At 42.1% G+C, this 26799-nt stretch overlaps 1 protein-coding gene across 2 annotated transcripts in view; it reads left to right on the top strand.

The window, feature by feature from the left end:
* Positions 1–26799, top strand: part of NSMCE2 (NSE2 (MMS21) homolog, SMC5-SMC6 complex SUMO ligase) — a 375119-nt gene that overhangs the window by 20738 nt on the left and 327582 nt on the right. The window contains exon 1 of one of the 2 annotated variants that reach the window (XM_033933001.1): positions 13742–13808. The exons of the other annotated variant lie outside the window; for it this stretch is intronic. The gene's annotated coding sequence lies outside the window, so the exon portion shown is untranslated. Of the gene's footprint in view, positions 1–13741; positions 13809–26799 lie in introns of those variants that run through there. 2 annotated transcript variants of the gene reach the window in all.

The raw sequence follows: 26799 nt of genomic DNA, 5'->3' as shown, positions 1-26799 counted from the left end.
ACCACCTTTATAAAGAGATTCACCCAAGGCAGTATACATTGCATGAATATAAAGCCTCATGTTACCTAATTAAAAACCAATTCCTATTTCATGATTAACTTTCGGTCTATAATGCATCTTAAATATATCTAAAGATAATTTATATTTTTCCTCATAAAAGCATTATATTTTTAAAAGATCCAATTTAAAGAAAAAAAAAATCCAATTTCTAAAATTAAAAAAAATCATTGATTTTTATCCACCCTGAATACAGATTAACTCTTTAAGTACTGTATTTCCAAAATAAATGACTTGCACAGTAGATGGCAGCAAAGTCATATTTGTTTATTACAGATTTAAATCTCCAAATAAGCTATGGAAATACACCAAGTATAGTCATCCTTCTGAGAGATATGATTTAAAGGGTTTGCGGTAATATATAGAAACAAATATAAAGAAAAACATAATGGACTTAAGGTGGTACCTTTTATTGTACTAACTTAATGCATTTCCCCCCCTTGTACAAAACTGCAATAGCGGTTTTTAGCTCAGGCTGGCACGCTGAATGCTCTGCTCCCAATACTCAGAGTTCCTATGAGCGTCAGGAACAGCGCAGAGCAATCCACGCACTGGCCTGCGCTAAAAACCGCTATCATCATTTTGTAAAAGTTGGGGTTTATGATTAGTTTTTGAAGGTAACTCTTTCTTCCTCATATCAAGGTTGTGGGAAATCAATCTGCTTTAAATATGAAACAACCCAAAGGTTGGAGTTATGTGATGTGGTGAGCACGGCAGGACATGTTTCAGCTGAGCTCCAGGGTCAATTATCATCCACTCAACTTATCTGTAGTTATTGGGCATAGCGCCTTTTAAATTTTTTTATAGACAGATTTATTCTCAAACCTGACTCAATCATGAGTACTAAAACTACTTAAAAGGAGAAAGAGAAGGAGATATCTAAAGCTTCCAAGGATGAGATGGCAAATAGTCCAGGGGAGACAGCTCTGATTTTAACCATGGGTCACATCACAGAGCTTACCTCAGCAGTGGAACAGGCTTTGGATCCCCAGTTCGTACAGTTATCAGGACAGATTTTCAATTTGAAATTGTTGTTGGCGGAGACTTTGCATCGCATAAGAGAACTGAACTAGAGGCCTGTCTGGCGTCAGTGGAGGATACAGCGATGACAACATTAGCTGAGGTTCTGGCCTTGTAGGAATGGCTGCTTGTGGAAGAAGAAAAAATTGAAGACTTTGAGAACCGCTCCTGCAGGGACAACGTTCGTTTTATTGGACTCCTGGAGTCTATTCCCAAAGCTCGACTAATCTCTATACTGGAGCAGTGGTTGAAAACAGAGTTACTATTGCCTGAAGTTGTAGGTCCATGTATTTAGAGTGAGCAATAGGCTGGGCCATAGGTTGGGCGGAAGACAAAGGCCCTGGGTAGTGATTGCAAAGATCCATAATTACTCTAATAAGGTTGCACTCTTACAACAATACAAATTAAAGCAAGACTCCTTTTGTTATGAAGGGGAGCCAGTGAGGATCTTCCAGTAAATTCGGTAGCGCTTTTAGAAAAGAGACATCTGTTTTCATCTATTTGTTCCCAACTATAGAAATAGAAAAATGTAATGGTAGATAAAGGCCAAATGGCTCATCCAGTTTGCCCATCCACAGCATCAACTCTCCTCCACTCCCTAAGAGATCCCATGAGCCTGTCCCTTGCTTTCTTGAATTCAGACACATTTTTGTCTATCACCTCTATTTGACACATCTACTACCCTTTCTGTAAAAAAGTATTTTCTTAGATTACTCCTGAGCCTATCACCTTTTAAGTTAATCCTATGCCCTCTCATTCCAGAGCTTCCTTTCAAATGAAAGAGGTTCGACTCTTGCATATTTATGCCATGTAGGTATTTAAATGTCTCTAACATATCTCCCCTCTGCCATCTTTCTTCCAAAGTATACATATTGAGATCTTTAAGTTGGTTCCCAGATGCCTTATGACAAAGACTACTGACCATTTTAGTAGCCTTCCTCTGGACCAACTCCATCCTATTTATATACAGTGGTGCCTCACACAACGAACTTAATTGGTTCCAGGAGCAAGTTTGTTATGCGAAAAGTTCGTTATGTGAAACGCGTTTTCCCATAACAATACATGTTAAAAAAAATAATTCGTTCTGTAGCATAAAATATGCTAAGATGACATAAAAAAAGATAAATTTTTGGTTATTATTTTTATTTAGATACATCTAAAAACATAATTGTTTTTTAAAACAACACACATTTTTTAAATTTAAAGACAGACTAAGTAGAGTCTAATTTTACAGTGAGAGAGGGCAGAGTCTCAGCGGCAAAAACTGGGACTTAACTGTTCATTTTTTTTTTTTTTTTCTACCGTGTTTCCCCGATGATAAGGCAGGGCCATCAAATAAGACAGCCCCCCCTTTTTAGAAAAAAATGTAAAATAAGGCACCCCCCCGCAAATAAGCCACCCACCGATACCTGCGCTTACCCGAATCGGGTGGTACGGTGGGTGACTCCGTGTGGTCCCTGGCACCCCCGACACGATCGGGGCAAGAGGGAGCTCAAGCCCTCTTGCCCCCCCGACTCCCCGACACGATCGGGGCAAGAGGGAGCTCAAGCCCTCTTGCCCCCCCGACTCGATCGGGGCAAAAGGGAGCCCAAGCCCTCTTGCCCCGCCGATTCCCCAACTCCCCGACAATATCGGGCCAGGAGGGAGCCCAAGTCCTCCTGGCCACGGCGACCCACTAACCCCACCCTGCACTACATTACGGGCAGGAGGGATCCCAGGCCCTCCTGCCCTCGACGCAAACCCCCCCTCCCCCCAACGACCGCCCCCCCCAAGAACCTCCGACCGCCCCCCCCAGCCGACCCGCGACCCCCCTGGCCGACCCCCACGACACCCCCAACCCCCTTCCCCGTACCTTTCTGTAGTTGGCCGGACAGACGGGAGCCAAACCCGCCTGTCCGGCAGGCAGCCATCGACGGAATGAGGCCGGATTGGCCCATCCGTCCCAAAGCTCCGCCTACTGGTGGGGCCTAAGGCGCCTGGGCCAATCAGAATAGGCCCGGGAGCCTTAGGTCCCTCCTGGGGGCAGGGCCTGAGGCACATGGTCGGGTTGGGCCCATGTGCCTCAGGCCCCGCCCCCAGGAGGGACCTAAGGCTCCCGGGCCTATTCTGATTGGCCCAGGCGCCTTAGGTCCCACCAGTAGGCGGAGCTTTGGGACGGATGGGCCAATCCGGCCTCATTCCGTCGTTGGCTGCCTGCCGGACAGGCGGGTTTGGCTCCCGTCTGTCCGGCCAACTACAGAAAGGTACGGGGAAGGGGGTTGGGGGTGTCGTGGGGGTCGGCCAGGGGGGTCACGGGTCGGCTGGGGGGGCGGTCGGAGGTTCTTGGGGGGGGCGGTCGTTGGGGGGAGGGGGGGTTTGCGTCGAGGGCAGGAGGGCCTGGGATCCCTCCTGCCCGTAATGTAGTGCAGGGTGGGGTTAGGGGGTCGCCGTGGCCAGGAGGACTTGGGCTCCCTCCTGGCCCGATATTGTCGGGGAGTTGGGGAATCGGCGGGGCAAGAGGGCTTGGGCTCCCTTTTGCCCCGATCGTGTCGGGGAGTCGGGGGGGCAAGAGGGAGCCAGGCGGAGAGAGGGCAGTTAAGCGCAGTGCCTGCGCGGAAGGATGCAGCTCGGGCGACTTCGTTGTGTGAAACGAAGTTCGTTGTACGAATCAAGACATAAAGTTCGTTGTGCGCAGCGTGCGCTGTGCGAGGCGTCCGTTGTGTGAGGCACCACTGTATTTTGAAGGTACAGTCTCCAGAATTGTACAAAATATTCTAAATGAGGTCTCAGAGTCTTATACAGGAGCATCAATACCTCCTTTTTCCTACTGGCCATACCTCTCCCTATGCACCCTAGCATCCTTCTAGCTTTCACCATCACCTTTTCAACCTGTTTGGCCACCTTAAGATCATCTCCTTCAAACATTAAGTCATAGACCAACAACCCTATTATAAATGGATTAATGCAGGAGCGAGCTTTACTTTACTTTGCAATCTAATTATAATACAATGCTAAGTATTTTTTATGAGGGACAAAAAGACCTCAAGCGCCCACAGCTTCTTGTTATTAGAACTTGTCTTGACAAGCTAGCTTAATGCGGGCTATCACTGGTCTAAAACCCCCCTTTTTTATCATTTATTTTCCTTATACTTCTTTTTTTTCTTATTTAGTGTTCATCTAAACACACACACTTGTGTTCATTCTTACCCCTTATAGGAACTCATGACCCTAGTATAGATGGTACTTAGCTTGGGATTTTCTCTGCCAAGCTTGATAGGTGTGGTACGACGGAGTGTCTCCGTTTCGCTCTACAGATTTCAGGACAGCTTCTTCAGGAATTGGGTTATCCTATAGTGTCAAAACTGAAAAACCGCTGGTAGCATTCACAAGCAGTTGAAAAATTCTCAGTAGACCATGGATCGTCACATACGATCTCTCCCAAGTCCCACTCCTCTTTCTTGCACAAACGTTCTTCACCTCCTAAACTGTATCATTCCCTTGGTTTTTGCAGCCCTTGTGCATTACCTTACATTTCTTAGTATTAAATCTTAGCTGCCAAATTCTTTAAGCTTTGCAGAGCAGTGAATAAAATGTCATTTTTAGCTGCTCATAAAGCTGACAGTAATTGATGTAAATACTAATTTTTGGCAGACCAGCACAACTTTTTATGCTAATTGCAGTGATGCTAGTATGAGCATCATGGATGCAAAAGCTCGCTTAAAAATTTTGTTCAAAGTGTACCTTAAAACTTGTCACAGTTTGACATAACAGATTTTAACCAGTTTATCAGCTTCAAAAGTAGACACAGATGTCAGATTTTTATCATAGGCATCCTTTCACTGGACACTACACTTTCAAATTTGCAGCAATTCAGTACGAATAGCTGCATCAGAACATTCCTTCAAATTTTGCACCATTGACATAAGGGCTGAAATTTGTCAGTTTTCAGAGTCAATTATAAAAAAGTCTGCCTGAATCTTTTTCTAGATAGTATCATCTGAAAGTACTCTACATGATTTATATTTGTTTTGCAATGCAACCCTTATTGAAATCTAAATTTGCTTAAAAGTGTAGGATATTTTATATGCATGGCCCATGATATAGAAAATGTATATGAAATAGGTGTTGCATTGGTCCATAGTGGCTTTGCCACTACTGGTTTCCAAATGAGCAAACCAGTATCCCCATTGCCATAGGGGCCACACCCAATAGTCATGCAACAACAGCCACAGGAAGGTTTCTTTTCCGCAGGATCCCAAGCCTGTTTGTGGGTTTATTTTAGAATCCCAAGCCTGCATTTGCTGGACTATTTGAACTTTTGTGAGGCTTCATTAATCTGCAGTTGATTAATTTCAGGAAAACTATTCTGCCGACCAGATGATGTCACTGATGGTACCTGAGTTACTGCAATGATATGCTGCTCTGGAACCCAGCAAGTATCAATTCTTGAAGGCTTGTAAAAGGAACTTACTGTGCCATACAGATGCATCAAGCTTATTAAGGCATCTCTGTTCAGTGGAGGTTTCATATATATTTCCAATCCACCACTCTGTCATAAATATAAGCAATATATTGCCCTGGCTGAAGGTCTTCTACTAGAATTCCTTTTTCATTATTGTCACTAATCTTGGCTAAAAATGATGTATCATTTGAAACCCTGCTGACCTGAATTGTAATTGATTGGCAAAAAATTATGATTTTCTCTTGTTCCTGCTAGAGTGTGGCCATGCTGGAATTTTCCCTCTTGCAATGCTCTTTCTTGTTCAGTTTGCTCTTTGTTAATGAAAGCAAATTTAACTCCATGAATACTTTTACTGCAAAAGTCAAAAAGATCTTTAGGCGTGAGAATCTGGTATTCAGGTGGATGCTGCAAGCTTGCTCTAGCTGCTAAGGACTTTGTTGTACCTCCAGTGCCATCACGTGGTGACATACCATGACCTGTAGCAAAAAAATTCCATTCGGCAGTCATTCCAAAATCTCTTTTATGATGGCACAAATTAAGATAATTTTTGAAATTTTTGTATTGAGCACTAGAGCCATCACTAAAGTAGTACATGTGGCATTCCTAACTTTGAGGTCAATTTGTACATTTATGACAGTGGCATTGCAAAGCCAAAAGGCATGTATTTTATAAGAATAAAATTTTCTCTTTCAAACAATGTTGCTTTTAGGACGATATAGGCCTTTCTTTTTTTTTTTATGATTGACCATGAAGATTGATAAATTTCAGCTCCTATGTCAAAGATACCAAATTTTAAGGAATGTTAAGATCCATCTATTCATGCAGAATTGCTGCCAATTTGAGAGTGTAGTGTCCAATGCAAGGAAAATCAATGCTAAAAATCTGAAGTCTGTATTTACTCTTGCTCTGGAGCTATAGCAGCTGATAAACTGACCAAAATCTGTTGCAAGAAAATGTGACAAAGTTTTGGGCACACTTTGATCAAAACTTTCAAGTGGGCTTTTGTATCCATGATGCTCATACAAGCATCATTGCAACTAGCACAAAAATTAGCACTCTTGACCAATTATGCTCAATTTTACAAGCAGCTAAAATGACACTTTATTCATCACTGTGTACAATGCTGCCAACATCCAGCCTGATAAGTGGGTCTAGCTCAGTGACTATTGCAATTAGGAATCTAAAATCTTAGGAAGATTCTATGTGCAAATTTTGAACAAAATCTGAAATATAATGGTGGGGACCTTTTAGACCACTTGGCATAGAATGACCCCTTTTGCTTTTTGATTTAACCTTTAATTTATATTTTTGTATAAATACAGCTCAAGTGAATAACAGATTAAGAGTTAAAAGCAGTCTCAAAAAGTTGGACTTTTACTAGTTTTACTAATCATTTCTATAGTGCTACTAGACATATTTAATGCTATACATCAAAACACAGAAGAGACAGTCCCTGCTCAAAAGAGCTTACAATCTAGTCAAGACAGAAAAACAGGACAAGAAAATGCATCAATACACTGTGTTCAGGTGGGGGGAATTACAAAGGGAATGATAAGTCAGATATTGGTGTTTAGAAGGTGGATTGGAGTTTGGGATTGAAAGCATCTTCAAAGTGGCCTGCGACTCTGAATTTGAATACTGCCAGAGATGAAGCTTGATGTTTCGAGTCAGGCAGTTTGTTCCAGGCTTACCTTTAACCCAAATTTGAATAGAGCCAGAGACGGAGCATGATGTACTGACTTGGGAAGTATATTCCAGGCATATGGCGCAGCAACGATAAGAAGTCTGGAGTTGGCATTGGAGGAGTATGGTATAGGTCTATGGCTTGCCAAATGAATGGAGTTCCAGGGAAAGGTGTAGGGAAAAGTTGCAAACTAGATTCAGATTCAGATTCAGGACAAGCGCAAAAACAGAATGGAAGGAAATTAGCAAGAATTTGAAATGGATGAAGTCGGCAAGAACATGGAATTTTAACCAAAGGTGCTCAGCAGAGTGAGCACAGGAATGTAGGTCAGCCAAGGCTGGAGTTTGGCACACCTTGATGAACAGGGAATGGGAGAAGGAAGAGTGGCCAGAACAGATGAGAGAAGAGTTGTATAGGAAAGGATGATCTCATTGACAGACTTGGATAACGTTGTGGATGAGAGGAGAGGTGAAACAGTGTTGGAGAGAGTGTAAGAGTCAATAGCATGGATTCCTAAATGTGTTGGTTGTGATTGGATGCAACTTAGGGAGCAGGTGATTAAGTGTGAAAGCTTATCAAAAGGTGGCCAGTAGTGCTGCCTGATTCAGGAAAAAAATTTCGATTCAATTCAGCCTATTGAATTGATTTTTCGATTCGATTTGATTTTCCTGCCCAATTGGGTGGGTTTTCCAAGCATCCTGGTGGGTTTATTATATAGCCTCTTCACCCCCTTTGCCCTCTTCTACCCACACTGGTCCTGTGCTGTAAACAAAATAAACAAACAAAAAATACTTTTACTCTCTCTGTTAAATCCTAGCTCACGTTCGCGGTCCAACACCAGCTCTGGAAGAATACACATTTCAAATCTGATATATTGTAATCACAAAACAGAAAATAAAATTATTTTTTCTACCTTTTCTTGTCTGGTTATTTTTCAAATCATGTTGGTCCCATGTTGGTCTGGTTGTCTTCTGATCAGGCTCTCCTTCTTTCTTCTTTCTCTGTGCTAACCATCCATCTTCCATCTTTGTGCTCCCCTTCTGTTTCCCTTTCCTCCCCCAGAGGTCTGGCATCTTTTTTTTCATCTCCATCCCCCCGCAGCTGCAGCGATGGACCCCACCATCCCCAGATCCACCATCTCTCCTTTTCTCAACTACCCTTTCATCCAGCATCTCTCTTCTGTGTTCCTGTCCCTATTCTCCTCTCCAGTACTGTCCCCCTTGTGTCCCCGTTCCTATGCTCCCTCCATGTCCAGCTCTCCCATATCCAGCTTGTTCTTTCTCTCTTCCTTACTTCTTGTATCCCCTTCCCCAGGTACAGGCTCTCTCCTGCCATCCTGCACCCTGGAGCAATATCTGTCCCTCTTGTATCCTTCCTCTTGTGGTCTTGTATTTCTCTTTCCCTCTCTCCATTAGTCCAGCACCTCTCCTTTGCTTTCCTCCCCCTCTTTTTTTGTTTGGTCTCTCTCTTCCCTTCACCCCAGGTCTGGCATCTCTCCTCCCCTCTCTTACTCCTTCCTCTGCACAGGCCTACCTCCCCACCGCAAAGGAACTCTTCCTCCTCTTCTCTCTGCACAAGCCTGCCCCCCTGCCCTAAAGGCACTCTTTGGCCTGCTCCCCCCCACAAAGACTTGCGCCCCCCCGCAATGGCCTGCCCTCCTGCTGTGAAGGCACTCTTCAAACTGCTCCCCCCGCAATGGCCTGCCCTCCTGCCGTGAAGGCACTCCGGCCTGCTCCCCCCACAAGCCTGTATCCTCCCCCAACTTCTCCGCTCTTACTTTTAGGTTAACACGGCAGCTTGCAGGCTCGTTGGTGTTATAGCGATCCCTGCAGCTGCCCGTTGTCCTCAGCAGCACGTTCTCTCTGCCGCGATCCTGTCCCTGACGTCAGAGCAGGGGCAGGACGTAGCAGAGATAACGTGCCGCTGAGGACGATGGGCAGCTGCAGGGATCATTATAACACCAACGAGCCTGCAAGCTGCCGTGTTAACCTTAGGGAAGTAAGAGCGGGGAAGCTAGGGGAGGCCTTTCTGACTGACTCTTCCCCCTTAAGCAGGAGCGGCAGCGGATGGCCAGCAAGCGGCAGCGGATGGCCAGCAAGAGGCAGCGCTGCAGCTCCTGCTTTTGGAAGGCACGGGGGAAGGGTCAATCATTGAATCGGAAGGCCAATTTTTTGGGAAATTGAATCGATTCGAATCGATTCACCTGATTTGAATCGGTGAATCGATTTGAATCGCCAATCGGGCAGCACTAGTGGCTAGAGAGGGAAAGAATAGAGGTGGAGAAATTAGAGTGGAACAGTGGAGGAAGAAGACAAAATCCAGGCAGTGACTATGCTGCTGGGTAGGGGTAGTGGAGTATAGCTAGAGACTGAATGAGAAAGAACTTAAGAAGTATAAGAGTCATTAGTGTTAATGTTGCAATCCCCAAGAATGAGGGAAAGGGGAGTGAAGGAAAGAAAGTCAGTTAAAGTCAGTGAGAAAGGAAAAGGGGAACCTGTCAAGGGGGCTGATAAATGACCACTGCTCAGAGTGGTGATGGAATGAAGAGAGAGTGGATTTCAAAGGAAGAAAGCAGGGAGACTGAGGTGGAAGAAGTGGTTGAAATAGCAGCCCAACACAATCATGGTGGCTGACCTTTGCAGCTGCTTTTTACCATTTACCATCTTCATTTGGACAGGTTCTTGGAGGAAAAGTCCATAGTCTGTTATTGAGAAAGACATGGGGGAAGCCACTGCTTGCTCTGGATTGGTAGCATGGAATATTTCTACTCCTTGGGTTTGGGCCAGGTGCTAGGGACCTGGATTGGCCACTGTGAGAACGAGCTACTGGGCTTGATGGACCATTGGTCTGACCCAGTAAGGTTATTCTTATGTTCTTATTTTGTCATAACTACCCCTTTAAAAGTTAAATGCTAATGCAATAGATTTCTCCAGTATCTTCACGCTAGTAATCTCAAATATGATCATGATATGGTCACTATTGCCAAGTGAGCTTATCACCATTAACTCACACCAAGCCCTACATTCCACTAAGGATTAGATTTAAAATAGCTCCTCTTTTGGTCAGTTCCTAAACTAACTGCTCCTTGAAAAAAGTCATTAATTTATCCAGGGACCTGACCTCAATATCATTTCTTGATCTGCCATTTATCTAGACCAGTGATTCCCAACCCTGTCCTGGAGGAACACCAGGCCAATCGGGTTTTCAGGCTAGCCCTAATGAATATGCATGAGAGAGATTTGCATATGATGGAAATGATAGGCATGAAAATTTGCTTCATGCATATTCATTAGGGCTAGCCTGAAAACCCAATTGGCCTGGTGTTCCTCCAGGACAGGGTTGGGAACCACTGATCTAGACGATATTGAGGTAAATTGAAATCAAAACACAGTCAAGTATACAGTACTTGCAGAATTATTGTTTTGTATTTCAAAGTGACACACGAACATCAGTGTATTGAATCAGCATGGTCAATAGACATAGTAACATAGTAGATGACGGCAGATAAAGACCCGAATGGTCCATCCAGTCTGCCCAACCTGATTCAATTTAAATTTTTTAATTTTTTCTTCTTACCTCTTAGACTTAGACTTCGGCAGTTATTGCTAATAAGCATAAGAGGCAAACTGAAAGCTCTGCATTTAGAATCATATCTTTGTTGTTGCGATGTCATCGGTTGTAGTGATTTGAAATCACCCATGCTATATTTTGTTTCCCTTATTTCTGTTAATATTTCATCATCTAATCATCTGTTTGTTCAATCTGGCCAGGTGGACAGTAGTAAACCCCCAGCACTGTTTGCTTTCTCTTCACATGTGAAATTTCTGTCCATAAAGATTCCATGTTGCAATCTATATCCTGCAGAATATTTATTCTACTGACTCAGTTCCTTCTTTTAACATATGATGCTGCCCCTCCAATTTGAATAACAAAATATACTGGGTACTCCACTTGTTTGGCTGAAAGTCACTTCTGTCAGAAGAAAAAGCCTCAGGTTTTCTCTGGTAGAGGTAAGAGCTCAAACCACCTCTGCCCGCATCATTGGTTCTAAAAATTTCTGTTAGAATGTCTGATTGCCGCTATGGTTATTTTAGGGACTGAGATTTAAAACAACTTTGCTGACAAGTGTGTTAGTAAAATTTCAGTGGTGTCCTTTATATAGCCAACGTTTCACAGAACTTAGCTGTTTCTTCAGGGCTCTCAGACTTCCAGCCCAGTGAGTAATATAGTTTTGTTCCTTTTTGAGATTAATATACGTTTTTAGGATAATAGAATGAAACACAATTTATACAATTACATTCACAGAACTGTGCAGAGCGAGTGGAAGTTTGAGAGCCCTGAAGAAATGGCTAAGTTCCATGAAATGTTGGCTATATAAAGGACACCACTGAAAATTTTTTAACGCAGTTGTCAGCAAAGTTGTTTTAAATCTCAGTCCCTAAAATAACCAGAGTGGCAATCAGTCATTCTAATGGAAGTTTTTAGAGCCAGTGATGTGGGCGGAGGTGGTTTGAGCTCTACCAGAGAAAACCTGAGGCTTTTTTTCCCGAGAGAAGTGACTTTCAGCCATACAAGTAGAGTACCTAGTATATTTTATTATTTATTTACCCACTTCCACCATTTTGGAAATTATTAGTTTCACCCCTCCAATTTGATCCATTCTACGATTGCAATATAATTTGCATCCTGATATTTATAAAGGTCCATTGGTTATCCTCCTTCTACCCTGTCACTGAAATGCCTATTTGAGGAAGGGCTGTGGCTCACTGGTTGAGTTGCTGTCTCTGCACCCAAAGGTTGTGAGATCAAATCCCGGTGCTGCTCCTTGCAACACTGGGCAACTCACTTAATCCTTCAGTGCCCACCACTTTGAATGACAGCTTTGAAGTGCCAAAGCAACAAAGAGGCAGTATACAAGTCCCCATTCCCTTCCCTTTCCCTTATATCTACCTCTTCGTTTAGTATTATATAGTCTAATACTCCTATCTTGTTTATTTTAGGCTTCTAGCATTTTTACACAGATATTTCAAAGTGTTTTTATTGACAACCTGCTTAGCAGTTGACAGGGATAATTTGTCTTTTTATTCTCTAACACTGCTCCTTCCTTTATGCACCTGGCTTACTTATGCCTTTATTGTAACCTCTCCATTGAGATGCCCTTACTTCTTTGTTTTGATAGTTTCCTTCAAAAATCCATCTTTTCAAACCATGCATTCCTGAGAGACTGTTGGCTTCACTCCCCACTCCTGGGTTCTAGTCTAAAAGCTACTCTACCTCTTAAATGCTAGCAGCCTGGTTAAGGTGGAATCCATATTTTCAGGATGGGTTTCCCTTTCCCCAGAATGTTGTTCAGTTCCTAACAGATCTAAATCCCTTTTTCTTGGACCATCAGCTCATTCCTGAACTGAGATTCTGGAGCTCTGCCTGCCTCTTTGGTCCTGTACCATGGAATGGGAGCATTTCTGAGGATGCTACCATGGAGGGTCTGGCTTTCAGCTTTCTACTTGCAAGCTTAAATTTACCTTCCAGACCCCCCCCCCCCCCCCATTTTCCTTTTGTCTTTGATACCCACTTGTACCAAGATAGCTGACTCTTCTCCAGCACTATCTAAAATTTTATCTAGGCCAGTGATTCCCAACCCTGTCCTGGAGGAACACCAGGCCAATCGGGTTTTCAGGCTAGCCCTAATGAATATGCATGAGAGAGATTTGCATATGATGGAAGTGATAGGCATGCAAATTTGCCTCATGCATATTCATTAGGGCTAGCCTGAAAACCCAATTGGCCTGGTGTTCCTCCAGGACAGGGTTGGAAACCACTGATCTAGGCGATGCATGAACAACATCTTTGCACCATGTGGGCAAGTAATCCTCGCATCTACCTGGGCAAGCCACTTAATCCTTCTTTGCCCCAGGTATATTAGATAGATTGTGAGCCCACTGGGGCAGATAGGGAAAAATGCTTGACAACTGAATCTAAATCGCTTAGACATCTTCCACTGATAGGCGGTATCTAAATAACTAAAAAAAAAAAATAATATCAAATCACCAACTAAAACATCTATCCTAGCTCTTCTTTTCTGAACAGAAGACCCTGAAGAGCAGGTCTTAGCTACAGGATAACTTCTGCCCATACTACAGGTGATATCTCTCCACTGAGGCAGCACAGATGCTGCCAGACTGGAGGTGGGACCATTCTATTATACATTTTGGCTTGATAATACCGACCAGAGAGTAGAAATGTCCTTAGGTAGTGGGAAAACCAAAAAAACTCTAGAGTGACGATGTTCCTAAATGGACTTTATTTGAAAGTGTCAAAGTTCCAATGTTCACATAAAAATAAGTTATCCACATAAAAGCCTTAAAGGACCTAGTCCGCTAGGGATACAGGACCCAACACGATCCGCATTTCGACAAAAAGTCTTCTTCAGGGGTCCTATAAAGGTGAAAATGTGGGAAACAATTGTGTGGTGAGCCGGAAGTGAGACAGTGCTTGCATTTGCAATAGAAAGAGTCAATTCCCTTTGTTTTTTGTCTTAGGTAGTGGGAAGCACCCCTGTTTGAATTGAATTGCTATTTGTTGAAAGAAGGACTAAATTGCAGCTATGTAAGTAACCGTTGGAGGAACACTGAGAAATCCAATCAGGTTAACAGATCTTTTCTGCTTTGTGGGAAATAAAGGTTCTGTTAGGTATGGGTTTGTGGGTGGTTTGAAATATTTTGTTTTTAATAATTTTTCAAGCATGGTTTACAGTTTAGTCACTAGGTTGTGCATGTGAAATCAGTGATTCATAGAAATAGGCATTTTTAAAGTGCCTTTCAGCAAATTAAGTTACGATTCCTAGTGGGGATTCGTAATACTTCAGTGATGGAAAAGTTGTCTTTTCTCTTTTTTAAGGAAACTGATGTTTTCCAGCTCTTTGTTCATCTAGAGATGATCCATTTGTGTGAATATTAGTGATGGGAGTTTCTTTCGGAATTGTGTATTTCTTTGAAGGAAATATTTCTAAACTAAACTAAACTAAACCTTAGGTTTGTATACCGCGCCATCTCCACAAGCGTAGAGCTCGGCATGGTTTTCAGGGTTAGGTTGAAAAGGAGCTACAATGAAGGATTATAGGAAAGGAGCTAGGAAGATAAAGAGGGACAGGAAAGTGTTAGATTTTTGGAAAAAAAAAAAAAGATTTCAGTGTCATAACAATAAATAAAGCTTTTAGACTAGCATAGAATTGCTGGTCTGTAGGTATACATTATCACGGTACTTATTTATGAGGTACATTTATAACCAACTACTCCTATACACTGCAGTTATACATCGCTGGGTACTGTGCCAACTATGACATAACCCCTCATGCCAGAAAACCAACTAATGAACTCTTTTGTTGTATAAATGTTTGTTCAATTTTTCAAAATACAAGGGCCCACAACGGCCACAGATTGAACACCAGCAAAGAATGAACATGATAATAACGAACAATAGCAACAATAATCCCAAAAATCATCCCCACCCTCTCCCCCACAACACCCTATAGAAAATCCTAGCAACAGGGAAGACCAACTCCCTTCCCTCCGTTCCCTAAAAATAAATTCACAAAGATAATGCACCCTATCACCAGACACTCAATTCCCTACAAACCACTCCACACAATTCCCCCCCCCCAATAAACAGGCCACCCGTCCAACCCCCACCTCCTATGCACCCTAACCATCCCTCCACCCCCTCCCACCCTCTACCCAAAATCAGTCCAATCTCTATACCCCAAGCCCGGCGTGGTGTGAGGAGGTCCTCCAGTCTATGGGCTAGATTCACTAAGCAAACAGATCATGTACCAATCAGTTTGCGACCCGATTTCCCTCCGACACGATTCACTAACCTCTCCTGCAATCCGCTTCTGATCCGTGCATGCAAATTAGGGGAAACGGCATGCAAAGTAGGCAGGAATGTGATTCACTAAACAGAAGAAGGAAGACCGAAGTGAAGCGACTGCTGAGGACCTATCGCTTCACTTCTTACCAACTCTCCTGCCCTTTAAAACCACGGGCCGGCAATGATGCCCCCCCCTTGCGCTGATGCCCCCCCCAGCCGATGCCTCGCCGAAGAAAACAAGGCAGGAGGGATGCCAACTCCCTCCTGCCATCTCAAACCTGTCCTGGCTGGGCCCACCTCCCTCCTTGTAGCTTAAGCTAGGCTGGCCGGGCCTGGCCCACCCCCTCCCCATACCTTTAAAATCGTTTGGAGTAGGAGGGGTGCTCGGTCCCTCCAGCCTCCTGCGCAGCAATGATGGCCTTAGGCCATGCCCCGATGCATCATCTGATGCACGGGGAGGGGCCTAAGGCCTTGATTGGCTGAGGCACCTCGGGACTTCCTTAGACTTCTCCCTAAGCAAGTCCCTGATTGGCTGAGGTGCCCCAGGCCCCTCACAAGGGAGGATCCCGAGGCGCCTCAGCCAATCAGGGCCTTAGGCCCATCCCCGTGCATCAGATGATGCATCGGGGCATGGCCTTAGACTGTCATTGCTGCGCAGGAGGCTGGAGGAGCAGGAGGGACCGAGCATTCCTCCTGCTCCCAACAATTTTAAAGGTACGGGGAGGGAGGGGTTGGGCCGGGCCCGACCAGGACTGGATGGGTTTGAAATGGCAGGAGGGAGTTGGCATCCCTCCTGCCTTGTGTTCTTCGGCGGGGCAACAGCGCGGGGGAGCATTTTTTAGGGGTTTGGGGAGGGAGGAGGCACTTTGGGGGTGCTTTTTTATTTTTTAACCGAGCAGTTATTTTGCGTGTGTAATATTCACAAAATATGTGCCCGATTTTAAAATAATAATAAAAATTAAAAAAAACCGCGAGCAGAAACCCTGACAGCACTGACAGGAAGCTGCTTCTCCTGTCACTACTGTCGGGGTTTGCGCATGCTCCAGGATCGCTCTCTAGCGATCCGTGCCATGGGTGGGGTGTGTGTCAACGATCGTCCCCATTTGTATGCAGGCCTATTGTGAATTTGTCAGCCTGCATGCAATCAGGAACAGATCAGAGACAGAATTGGGTTTAATGAATCTAGCCCTATGTAGCTGGTCCAAACCTTCAAATAGGGAGCCATCTGCATGTGCCGCAGAGCTGTTAGTTTGCATATCAGATGTATAGAATCCAATTGGCTAATCAACAATTGCCAGTCCAGTAGCTTTGCTGTAAACCAACAAGACTAATGAACTCTTTTGCTATATAGAAAGGGGAAAAAGCCTCAGAAGCCACTGGGCAAATCTTTGCACTGGAGCTATGAAGGGGAGCTAAGTATTCTCATAGGCTACCCCCCCCCCCCCCATGCTTCTATCATTGGCTAGAAAAACCCCTTTAAATAGCTTATGTCTTCACATGCATTTTAAAGTTTAAATGTACCTGCAAAAATCTAAGCAGTATATTACCAGCTTAAATATCTATGAAAAAGCAAGCGTATCTTATCTTTAAGATTTCAAGCGTCTTTAACACTTCAGAGCCCTGATAAAATGATTGTTTATATCATGAAACATTGGCCGTCGTTGGCAAAGTAAAGCAGGGTTTGTATCCCGCTATAAATGTAGTCTGCACAGAGACAGGGATATAAAGAAGTAAGAAGACATGGAGGAACAAGCAGTATTCAGTGAAGCTTCATACTTCTAAAAATAAGATATGCTTCCTTTTTCATAGATATTTAAGCCGGTAATATACGGCTTAGATTTTTGCCAGTAAATTTGAACTTAAATGTATATGAAGACGTAAGCTATTTAAAGGGGTTTTTCCAGCCAATGATAAAAGCATGGGGGGAGGGGGGGAGCAATGAGAATACTTAGCTCCCCTTCATAGCTCCAGTACAAAGATTTGCCCCGTAGCTTCTGAGGCCTTTTCCCCTTTCTATATAGCAAAAGAGTTCATTAGTTGGTTTTCTGGCCTTAGGGGTTAGGTCATAGTTGGCATAGTACCAAGCGAATATATAACTGGAGTGTATAGGAGTAGTTGGTTTATTTTTACTCCAGTTCCTCCATTTTTTTAATTTGTCGTATATTTATAAACTGCAGAATTCATTATGTTTTTAGCAGTTTACAGTAAGCACAGATAATTATTGTGACACATATAATAACTGTAAAAGCTTGTCTAAATATACATGTTTTCACTTCTCAGTGAACTGACATATAATCACTAATACATAGAATTATCAGCAGCAATGAATTCCTATTTTTAACTATAGTCAGAAACTGATTTAGCCAAAGGAGCAGCTCTAACATCAGGATCAACAAAGAATACTGCAAACAGGCATGGGTTGGCCTGAGAGAAACATTTTGTTTTTAACATCATTGAGACCAACCAGAAAGTGCAGCCAGGTCCTTCACAGATTTAAAAACCATCATCAAAATTCTATAAAACAGGGGTGCTCACACTTTTTGGGCTTGCGAGCTACTTTTAAAATGACCAAGTCAAAATGATCTACCAACAATAAAATTTTAAAAAGCACACTGTACGCAGAGAAAATGTTTATTATTTGTATTCGGGTTTTTTTTTTTTTCCAGAGTTCAAGGCAGATGACTCTAAAATATGCAATGTTACCTCAGTAACAACTATTCAAAAATAGACAAATATACCCCCTCTCCTTTTACTAAACCACAATAGCGGTTTTCACTGCACTCGTTAAAAGGTGTCATGTATGCAGGTAAATTAGGGAAATCCCTTTTCTTCAAATTCACTGAACTTTGGAATAACTTCCCTGCCCCGCTGCGAAACCTAGGCTCATTCCAATTATTCCGAAAGTATCTGAAAACCGGCTTTTCTCCAAAACATAAATCTATCTATTTAAAATGTAAAGCTAGCTATCCTCTTCATAACCTCTAATTTCTTATTATGTCCTTCCCTCATTTATTGAATTACCTGTAAACCGTGTCGAGCTCTATCTTTATGGAGATGATGCGGTATACAAACTTAAGGTTTAGTTTAGTTTATTCATTGATCCTTACTTATGATATGGTATGACAGTCATTCCTCTGAAATTGTTTTGCTTTCCCTCTACTGATGCAGTCATCCATTTTGAGTATTTTAGATTACTGTAATATTGTGCTTATAAAAAAACACTCAAAAACTTAGACTGATCCAGAACACTGCTGTTCGCCTTATTTTTGGACTAAAAAAATGGTAGCATATTACTCCCTTCTATCAAAAACTTCACTGGTTGCCGGTAGAGTACAAAGTTCTGTTTGTTTTCCTGTATTTGTTATAAAACAGTTTTTCGGATGTTACCAGACTATCTCGCTTCCCATTTTTCTTTGAATTATCTTAACAAGAGTATACTGTAACAGGGACCCTGCCAACCCCTAGCCTGAATCTCAGAAATATGACTCTTGTCCTACCGGCAGCTTAGAAAGGGAAGGTTTAGAACCCCTAAGAGAAAGACAGAACCTATTTAGAAGTCCCAGTTTGAGTGTGCAGGTCCCTTTAAATTTTCTCCTGTCCCAGCAAGAGGGAGGGGGAGGGAGAGGGGCCCTGGAGAACGGAACTTTAGGGAGTAGCCCTGGTTGCTAGAGAGGGAAGCTACACTTAGCAAGGGGGAGCAGAACCCAAGAGGAAAGGAGCAGCACCTAGTCAAAGAGGGAGGATCCAGGCCAGAAAGTCAAACGTGGCATTGCTAAGAAAATTGCTTGAGAAAAAGCAGGAGCCGGTAGAAGTTGCTGATATTGAAATGCAGGACTTGGATTCAGAGAAGTCTGTGACCCGGCTTTTGAACTGCCGGATAATGCTGAGGAAAGCATGGACTTTTGAACTGTGTTACAAATGGAGGACTGTGAGTAACGTTTTTTTTAATGAAAAGACTGAAACTGATTTGATTTTTTCCTTGTTGCTTTACTGTGTGAAAGAACTGTTTAAAGCTAATTAACTGAAAAGGATAAAGCCCAGTGAAGGAACTTTTGTGCTCCCTATGAACCTTTTGCTAAAACGTTTTTTTTTCTCTGAAGAAAACTTTGCTTTGTTTAAAAGCTACCAGTAAGGACTTTGCGGGGAGCCTTCTTGGTTTGAGTGGAGCACTGCCTGAGCGGATTCTTGCTGGTTCCTGGCCTCCTGCAGCAGCGGTTTGCCGTTTGTTTTCCTCGGCTAGCTGGCATCTACAGAGATGGACCTCCTGACGTCATCGGGTCCGTCTCTTCACCTTTAAAGTCGGGCCGCCGCCGCAGCTGAACCGGGAGCCTTCTTGATTTGAGTGGAGCACTGCCTGAGTGGATTCTTGGCCTCCTGCGGCAGCAGTTTGCCGTTTGTTTTCCTCGGCTAGCAGGCATCTACAGAGACGGACCCCCTGACATCATCGGGTCTGTCTCTTCACCTTTAAAGTCGGACCGCCGCCGCGGCTGAACCGGGAGCCTTCTTGGTTTGAATGGAGCACTGCCTGAGCGGATTCTTGCTGGTTCCTGGCCTCCTGCGGCAGCGGTTTGCCGTTTGTTTTCCTCAGCTAGCAGGCATCTACAGAGACGGACCCCCTGACGTCATCGGGTCCGTCTCTTCACCTTTAAAGTCGGGCTGCCGCCACGATTGCGGCCACAGCCGCGCGGCCGAAGGGCGTGCCCAAAGGGGCGTGCCCTAAGGGGCACACCAGGCCCCTTGGGAGCCCCTTGGAGCCACGAGGAGACTGGGAGCTGGAAGCCGGTTGGTAATATATAAAGTCTTTCTATAACTTTTTATATGACTTTAGAATATGGGAAAAAGAAAGATAAAACCTAAAAGTTCTACACCAGTGGTATCGGGTCCAATGGACAGACACTTATTATTATTTTCGGACAATCCACCAGTGGTACCACCAGATGCAGATTCCTCCTTGTCAGGAGCCTCAATAAGTCCTCTCAATCGCACTCCTCCCCTTCATCCGGTACCCAGTGTTAGTGGGAACATAACCCCCACTATATCTGATGCTCAAGTGATCTCATCCACCCATTCAAACAAATTAGTATATGCTGAAATACCTAAATCTTTGATATTTTCTGGTGGAGTGGATGAAACCACACGAACAGAAGAAACACAGGATATTACCTTAAAAGATTTATGGCTAGGAATATCCAGAGTTGAAGGGTTTCTCAGGACAACGATGAAGCAAATGGGAGATTATTCTCAGTCAGTTTCTTCTAAATTAGAAAATGTGGATGCTAACTTAGGTTGTTTGGATAAACGACTAAATGTGGTGGAAAATCAATGTAATAATTTGCAAGCTGTCTCTGTATCAGCTGTTAAAGATTCAACATTAATACACTCTAAAATTGAATCTATGGAGAACATGAATAGAGTGAAAAATCTACGCTTGGTCAATTTTCCAGTAACTCATTTATTGTCGCCTGAGATTTTATTAAGGAAGTTATTTAAAGAAGACCAATGCAGAGAATTTTCCAATAAATAACTATTATTATATTCCTTTTAAAAAACTTGAATCTGCCCAGGAGGTGGACCATCTGACCACGCCAGAGGTAAATTTGACTGAATTTTTAGAAGATACACAGGATGTGATTCAGACTCGGTCCACCCTGGTAATAACATGCATGAGCGAGATGGATAAAATGTTGATAATGAGACTTTATTTCAAAAATAGGCTGACAAAATTTTGTGGGGATTTGGTCAGGATTTTTCCGGATGTATCCAGAACCACACAGCTGAGGAGAAAAGAATTTTTGAAATTGAAGGATAGAGTGTTGGCACTGGATGCATCCTTTTACCTGAAATTTCCCTGTAAATGTATTGGGATCCAATACAACTACAACAATTCTTAATTGCAAGAGAAAAGAAATAGAAATGAGATTTGTTTCATTTTACTGAGAAATTGAGGATAATTAATATAATAGTACTCCGATTTAAGGATAACTCAGGGTTCATTGAATATGAGCCAAGATTCTTTATGCTTAATATTTTTTGAACTTTATTTTATTAGAAATAGTAAGATATGCTCCCCATTAATGTGGGCTTGAAAGGAGATTTGTATGTATGATTTGATTATGTATTGTTTTATGTGATTCCCTTTTTTCTTTTGAATTGTTGGATATTGTAAAGTATTCAAAATTATAAATTAAAAAAAAAAAAAAGAAAACAGAAAACTTTGCTTTGTTTAAAAGCTACCAGTAAGGACTTTGTAGGGCTGGACGCTGACATAGCCAAAAGAACCTGCCTTGCTAAGGTCAGAGCTGGAAAAGACAAAGAAGCATTTTTTTGTGAAACGTTTTTTTTTCTCTTTGGTTTAAACCTGTCTGCCATAACAGAGGCAATTGAACTGAGAAGTGTGAGTTCTACTCAGGTGGCTGTGAACTGTAGTTTTGCTAAAGCAGAGAGGGACTCTGTGAATTTCTTTTGCAAAGTGTTTTGCTGGACTTTGTTTTCCTGTTGGCCTTTATGTGTGAAAATCCTGAAAACCTGATATCCTGACAAAGATAAATTGGTAGTGGGGTTTTTTTTTTGAATGCTAATAAACCAGTCTTATTTTTCTTCCCAAGTGTTGTGGTATGCCTGGGGAGATACTGGGGGAAGGGAAATTGGGACTAAGACCACATAGCTTTTGTGATTGTTGGACTGAGCATGGGTCTCTGCTCTGCCAGATCCACAAAAAGGTTAATCAAAAAAGCCAAAAAACTCAAAGGTCATAATATTAGTTGACCAATCTATTTTAGTTTACATGAAGGAAAATGATCTCAGATATGCCACTCCTGCGGATTATATTGTTATAACCCACATATGGATTAGTGGCGTGGTTTTCTTTCATTGATCTATAAAACCTTCATGTTAAACCTAATATTTGACAACAACCTGAGAGACAAATATTTAAACCCGTATATTGGTAAAAAAAACCCTGATGAAGCCGTATGTCACGGCGAAACGGGCTCCCGTTGGTTACTAACTTTGGGAACTAAAACTTCTTATCTTGTAAATCTACTATACAAGATAAGTGCCATTTTGATATGTCTCTGTTATAATTTGCGTATTTGCACTATTTTGCTGCTATCTTCTGTGCTTCGTATACTTGCACAATCTCAGTGTTGCTTATTTTGCACAAGAGGTTTTTTTTGCTGGCATATAATTCTCCAGTGTAGAAAACAGCTGCTATTTAATTTTAGCAAGTTTGCACAGTTATAAAAATTGCTCATTTGCACAAATAGTGTTTTTGCCACAAGATTGCATATTTGCACTATTTTGCTGCTATTTTTGTGTGTTTCACATACTTGCATAATCTCGTTGATGTTTATTTATACGAGAATCTTTCTCGCTGGTTTATACATTTCCAGTGTTGATAAATTAGCTGCTATTCTACTTTTTTTGCAAGTTTGCACAGTTTTGAAAATTGCTTATTTGCACATATAGATTTAGGCTTGCTGCACTTTTCTAAAAATATCTTTTGCATATTTAGCAATAAGAAAAATTTTTAAAATATAAAAAATTATTTAAACATAAGAGTAAAAATTATTTAAAAATAAGAGTAATGGTTAAAAATGGTTAAAACATTGATAATTTAGACATAATTAGTCTTAGGTTTAACATGAAGGTTTTATAGATCAATGAAAGAAAACCACGCCACTAATCCATATGTGGGTTATAACAATATAATCCGCAGGAGTGGCATATCTGAGATCATTTTCCTTCATGTAAACTAAAATAGATTGGTCAACTAATATTATGACCTTTGAGTTTTTTGGCTTTTTTGATTAACCTTTTTGTGGATCTATCTAGTTTTGGTTAATTTAATTCTCTATTTTTCACTTGATGCTCTGCCAGCCGCAGGTCCCTGTCACAATACATAGAATAAATCTATTCAACTATACCTCTTTAAAATCCTGCCAATATAAGAAGTTTTTTGACAAAATTTTTTCCTTCCAGGTCACCAAATTGAATATTTGGCTAGGAAAACCTATATTAAAGGCCACTTCTTATCTTGAGTTTAGGAAAACATTAAAGACCCGTCTGTTTGACATGTCTGTATCCTAGTATTACAACTGTTTAATTCACTTTTGTTTCTTAACTGATGCATTTCAATTTTAACTGATTCTTAATTGATGTATTCCAATTTTAATTGATTGTTTTTATTATGTCATTTCAATTTTATTGATTGTATGTATTTTACCTTGTTGTGAACTGCTTTGAACCTTTTCTGGTATAGCGGTATATAAAAATAAATTGTTATTATTATTATTACTTGTTGAAAATATTGTTAAGGGCATTTCTCTTTTGTCATTAGCTATATGTATGACGATTTTGGATTACTGTGTTTCAGTGTATGTGTATTTTTATGCTTTTATGTATGTTACTTTGGAAACCGCTGAGACTTTGGGTGGTATAAAAATTTTTTAAATAAATAATAAATTATATTTTTAATGTGCTGCTTCCACATAAACTGCCCATTTAAGGTCACTTCCAAATACCCGACCTTCAGTTTTATTTGAACAGTCACATTATTTAGTTTAAATTGTCAATTATGTAGTTCCATCCTTCTGCAAGATTATCAAAACCTTGATCTTCAAATTGAATTATAATTATGTACTGCAAGCCAATCCATCATTGCCTGAAAACATGTAGAGATCATGATAGTGCATCCCAACAGACATGAAAATTTCACATGACTGCTGTAAACATACTGTATAGTATATCCTCGCAAAGTCGCGGTTCAGAGTTTGTGGCCCCAGTTTGCGGTTTTTCCCTTGGCAATTACTGTATTCTCCATCTGGGACCCCACTGTGCGCATCCTCCGGCCCCATGACATCACTGGTCCACTCTGTCTGACCTGCGATCCGAGTAGTGATCCCGGCCCAGGTCGGAGCTGCAAGTGCTACTGCCCGCATCAGTATTTGCAGCAGCCGCCACTGCCCCTACTGCCCTATTCCGCCTCCGATCCCCCGCTCCTCTTCCACATCCAATAATCGCAGTTTCTCAAAGTTCGCTGGTGCTCTAGGAACACAACCCCCGTGAACTTCAGGGGTATACTGTATAGTAAAACAAATGTCAAACGGGATCCCAGTATAATTTTCAATACCTCGGCCCATGACTATTGTTGCTCACCTACTATGACATACTGGTGTCTCCCAGTCAAGTAGAATCAAAACCATTTCATCACTGCCTCTCAGCCGCATATATAGTTTTCTCAGTAAGATACTGTAGGAGTAACTTAGTTCAGGCTTGCTCATATGGCTCCTGGTTCCCTGTGGGAGACCAGTACAATGAGGAATGAAAATGTATAATGGATTTCTATTTAGCACTCTGAATTTTTATTACGTTCCCCTGGATCTGTATTTTATAACCTGAACAACAATACTGATGAGCAGGAACCCAGGCCCTATGATATAAAAATAAATTCAATTTATTTTAAAGCAAGTGGCAGTTAAAGTGGTCCAACAGTATAATAATATGGGAGAATTATGCATTGAACAAGCTAGGCTGTTCAGGAAATACGCAATAAACCTTATTGCACTATTACATAAACACTCAGAGTAAACACAAGCTTACGCTACAGGCATTAAATTATGCCTCCTAAGTTTCCAACCAGGAGCTATATATAATCTTTAAGTGGAGAAGTGATGCAGATTAGCAGAGGAACTCTGAAGTGATGCCCAGTTCAGTCAGTTTGAGGGAGCCCAGCAGCAGAGGCACGAGCTGAAAAGGAAAGAGACTGGAACACTGGAGTTCTTTGCAGCTCAAGCCAGACCCACAGGTTCAGACTCAGGATTCAGACTTTGATGATCTCCAGAGAGGCTTTTTTATACCCTTCGGATAGAGGGCTTATCTCTGAAGATAAGATGTTCACCCTGTTCCAACCTCTCGACCTGAGCCACTCCAGAAATATCCACCTTACGTCACCTCAGGTTGTACTCCCAGGAACATTGGCTCCTCGCTATTTGTTCAGGAAATAGGGGTATCAAAAGCCTGCTCAAAAAAATAGGCTTGTAGTAGGGATTTAAATTTTGGAAACGAAAGTTCAGAACGTAAATATGGAGGAAGGCCATGCCTTAAAGAAATAAGCCATAGAACGGTTTGACTCGTAATTCAGAGTTAGTCTTTATGATGCCAATGTCTATATAGCCTTGCTCATTTGTTTCATAGTGGGATTAGGTGGACATGTACCCAGGATAGGTCAAGATAAGATAGTGGAGACTGATAAGGAAGGTAGAACCTTTGAACATCCTTTAGTCTAAAAATTATTCCCTGCATTATTTTCAGAAAATGGTCATCTGGTATAACGTATCTCCAGTAGTATTAACTCTATATTCCTCAATACGGAGGCAATTTATAAGTAATGAGTGCATAGAAAATTTATTTTTTATGCTCAAGTAGTTGCTTATTGAATTGCCCATGGGTAAACGCACATACAAAAAGGTGCTCAGAAAATATAGCTTTATTTTTTTTTCTCGGCATTAAGGAAGGAGAATAGAGGAATCCAACCATTTAAGCAAGTAGGGCCTGATATTTATGCCTTTGGCTTTGAGAGTTATGCTCCTAAATTAACCTCTTTGAAAGTTTACTTGGGCTGAGTGCCTAAATGTGTATTCAAAATTTCACTAAACTCCTAAATTTAGAAGCAAGAAAGTGGGTGACAGTGGTTAAAAAAGGGGCTCAAAACTATAAATTGGGCTAATAAATCTATGAAAATGAACAGCAGTCCTAAATTTATATTATAACTTTTAAGATCCTGAATAATTTTTAGGGCTCCTTTTGCAAAGCCCGGGTAGCAATTCCTCCACTGCAAATGCATCGAAGCCCATCCAATTCCTATGGGCCTCAATGTATTCACCGCAGGAGAATCACTATGTAAAAGGGTCCTTAGTTAGAAACTTAGACTTCTAAGTTTGGCTAAAAATAGGACACATATTTATGAGCCTAAATTTAGAAGCTATTATATTGATTCCTTCCAGCATATACCCATGTAAAATTGCTCATGTCTGGAGCAAGCATAACTTTATGTGTAAGCCTTTGAGTAAAAGGCCCTTACGCTGCCTTTACAAAATAGGGGGAATGTCTCCAAATGGGTTATATTTGTGCATACTATGACAGTAATGAACCTTACTCCTAAATCAGGGTTTGTGGAGTATGATCTCAGTCTCTCAAATTTATTGCCATCACACACCATAGTACTTGCATTGTGCCAAAGAGAGTTTCTTTCTGGAGATCATAAGAAGTAACAAGGACAGATAATTTATCCAGGTGCGTTTGGAAATTCTTTTTGATCAAGTCTGTGGTAGTGCTGGCTGCCCGATTCAAAACAATTCTCTCTCCTTTCTCCCTGTGCGGCAGCTTTCCATCTCTCCCATTCCCCTGTGCAGCACTTCCTGATCAACCCCCACCCCCACCCCCCAATGAACAGCCCTCATCCCGCTGAGGCCTGACATACTTCCTGGGCCTCCTAAAGCAGCAGCAGCAGCGGTGGATGGCTAGCAGACTTAAGCTCTGACCAGACTTGTTCGTGGCCTTCCCCACCAGGGCTTCCCTCTGCTGCGTCACTGATGACGCAGCAGAGGGAAGCCCTGGCGGGACAGGCCAAAAACAAACCTGTTCAGAGCCTAAGTCTGCTAGCCGTCCACCTCCGCTGCTGCTGCTTTAAGAGACCTTAAATCAGACATGTTAAACTCTGGCCCTCAGTGTA

Source organism: Geotrypetes seraphini, chromosome 2 (assembly GCF_902459505.1).
Source record: "Geotrypetes seraphini chromosome 2, aGeoSer1.1, whole genome shotgun sequence".
Lineage (NCBI taxonomy): Eukaryota > Metazoa > Chordata > Amphibia > Gymnophiona > Dermophiidae > Geotrypetes > Geotrypetes seraphini.
Note: the sequence above shows the minus strand (reverse complement) of the source record. Positions and strands in the feature narration are given on the sequence as shown.